The following is a 3314-nucleotide window of genomic DNA, read 5'->3' as shown; positions in this document are numbered from 1 at the left end:
TACACCTTGCTTCCCTAGATAACGGAGTAATCGTACGATGCTAAGCAAAGCTTACACATAGCTTCCACGACTAACGGAGTAATCGTATGATTTCTAGTAAAGCTTTAAAACATAACTCCCACAAATCCACGCTGCTTCTCTAAATTAGACATTAAGCTCTTCAATGGAAGCTTTAACTACTGCTCTCTTGTAATTGATCTCTTATCTTGTTTTGTAAAGAGCAGAGTTAATGTTAAACGCGAGGGCCGTACTTCCCAAGCTGTTCTCTGGAGTTTCAGAGTCACAACTGGCCACTACAGTAGTCGACGGAAATGCTGCACAAAGTGTGCTTCACAATCTAGCTCTTCTTTGGTAGACTTTATTATTGGTTCGATGCAATTTTCTACCTCCCAAAACCTCCGAAGAAGCACCTCAAGCCGATCCTCTGGACTATTATCCTCAGCAGCTACGGCCCGAGCGCGAGAGACCATCAACGAGGAACCTTTTAAACGCCAGACACGACCCATCCCAAGCGCGTTTTCTGAATTGAAGGCAATCCTGGCAGTAGCTTGACCTGACCAACACACAGGAGTTCGAAAAAACAGACTTGCGCCAATTAGCGGATCGACGCGCTGCGGCTTATAAAACTCCGGATCAGCTAGTGGTATGTTCGATGGAATGTTCCAGTTTTGAGTGTCAATTCCAAAGCTTGGCTGTCGATCGTTATGCTAGAGGCTACAATGGCAGTGAGGAGAGTTGAGTAATCCGATGAGCGAGAGTGCAGGCTAACATTGACCGAAAATCCATCCGTGACGAAGCTAGAGTCGCCTATTCCCGAGACTGCAGTCGATGATTTCATTTTTCGAAGCTGAAGCTGATTCGCGAAACGAGAAGTTATTAGATGCAACTGGGAGCCGGAATCCAGCAACGCTCGGCAGGGAACTAAAACTCCGGAACGATTTTTGACTAAGACCGTGGCCGTGGCAAGTAGAACAACACCATTCCTGAGATCTTGGGCAATAAGGCAGACGAGGTAACCGCTGAAGTAGAGGGCTCAGTGGTATGCTCAGACGGCGTAGACTCAGACAGCGCAGACTGAGATGGAGTATACGGCGCTGATTTCCCTTGGACTGCGGTATCTTCAGGGCTACCAAAATGAAGGAGGGTATGGTGTCTACCCCCGCAGGTACGACAGTTGCTCGAGGTGCACTGAAATAATCGATGCCCTGTTCTGAGACAATTTATACACAACGAAAGCCGCTTGGCTTCTTTATGGCGATTTGTGGGGGACAGCGCTTTAAACTTCTGACAGTGCTGGACCTCGTGAGCACCATCGTTGCACAGTGCGCAGCGTGCTACGGTTTGGTTCGTTGTAACCAATGTGGACCTAGAATTATTATGCTTTCTACTTCTGCCCACCTGATTGCTCAACGCATAGCTTGCCATAGAAAAGTCCATCGTCTCCAATGATCTGCATCGCTGCTCCAAGAACGAGGCCATAGATTCCCACGACGGAATGAAGTTGGCGAATGCGGGGTCGTTGAATCGTTCCTCCCACTTCTCTTGGCTCGCTGGATTCAGTTTTCGGAGAAGTTCATATGTGAACTGAACTTGTCTGAAAGCTCCCGAAGCATGACCACTGACCCAGGTTCCACAGCCGGGAGCGCCAAGATCTCATTGATGTGTGCCTGAAAGACCAATCGCCGATTATTGAATCTGTTTTCCAACAAATCTAATGCCACAGCATAATTGCCATCTGAGATTTCCAGCGACCGAACAGTCTCCAATGCCGAATCCCGCAGACAGGAACGCAAATGTTGGAGCTTTTCTATGTTTGTTAAGTCCGGATGGCTGTCGATGATGGTGGCAAACATTGAATAAAAGTCCGTCCAGTTCGCATACCCGCCGCTAAACGTCGGCAATTGTATAGGAGGCAGGATGGTACTTGTCTACGGTGAGGTAGAAATTGCGAGCCGGCAAACTCAACCGTAGTGTTTCCTCCAGCCGAAGTAGAATGAAACGGCATGCGGCCGCTACTCTTAGCCATTTCCCTCATAATCGCCGCCTTCAGCGAGCTGGCATGGCAAGTGACTCAAAAATGTCCCACAAACCACTGTGAATTTCGCTTCGAGCCAATTCCTCAAGCTCGCCGTGAAACATCTCAAAATTGCCGATCAACTTCTCGACTTGCTCTTGCTTTACCACGAGCATGTAGTAGTCATAGTCCGACGACTCATTCTGCCAAGCGGCAGAATGCCTTTTTATTTTTTCTTTTTATTTTCTCGCATAATTCCGTTGACTTAAGCTTCAAAAAAGACACCCTGTTTTGCTCACTGGTCATTGGAATTTCGTTAGCAGCATTAATTTCCATGGTAGCGGCAGCGTTAGCAGGAAGACCAACGTCTCTAGCGGGAAGATGATCGCAAAGAGTAACACGAGCAATAGACGACAAGAACCGAGCCCAGCAAGCGAACAGCTATGTACGAACTGTTTATACAAAGGCGACCGGTGTAACGTTTCTTGCGGGAAGATGACCGAAAAGAGAACCGCAAGCCAACAGCTACGTGCACTACCGAATATGCAGGGGAGGCCGGTGTATATATGTATGGATAACTTATGTGGTCGATGACACTGGTTGAGATGGCAATTAGTTTAGATCTTTGAATGCTATATTAGTTTGTGATTGCACTGATGGATTATTTATTGCACAATCACGTCGGGGTCACCAAATGTTAAGCTATTAAGCGTTTTTAGTAACTGTTGCAACTTGAAGTTAATGAAAGTCGAGAGGCTGTTTATAATTCACAATTTATTTGCATATGTAAACCAACTTATCGCGTATGTACATATGGGGATGATTGGGCGAACGATTGATGCGAGGATGTTAATATAATAGCTGCGACGATTAGCTCAAGACTGCCCATGCAAGGGCTGACGGGCCAAATTGCCGGGCCCTATGCAGCAAGCTTAGATGCGAGCGAGAGCGTAGGATAGCCCGAGAGCGTTAGAGCTGCTCGGGGACGCTGTTAAGGTGAGTACGAGAGATTGCGATATAAGGAGACGAAAGAATTCCGCTGGATGCGCATATGCGGTAGCAAATGATCTTTGCAGTGGGGCATTGGAAACGACAACACCAAAATGCATTTCCTTTGGGGCGCACCACTGGCAATAATTCAAAATATTTAAGCTGCTTGACCCGACACAGGTCAAAGGGCGTACTAGACTTAATACATACTGATGTATGCGGTCCAATGCAAAAGCAGTCAATGGGAGGCAATCGATATTTCGCCACATTTATTGATGATTGTTCAAGATATGTATCAGTAAGAAGAAGT

Source organism: Drosophila miranda, assembly GCF_003369915.1.
Source record: "Drosophila miranda strain MSH22 chromosome Y unlocalized genomic scaffold, D.miranda_PacBio2.1 Contig_Y3_pilon, whole genome shotgun sequence".
NCBI classification, from domain to species: Eukaryota; Metazoa; Arthropoda; class Insecta; order Diptera; family Drosophilidae; genus Drosophila; species Drosophila miranda.
Note: the sequence above shows the minus strand (reverse complement) of the source record.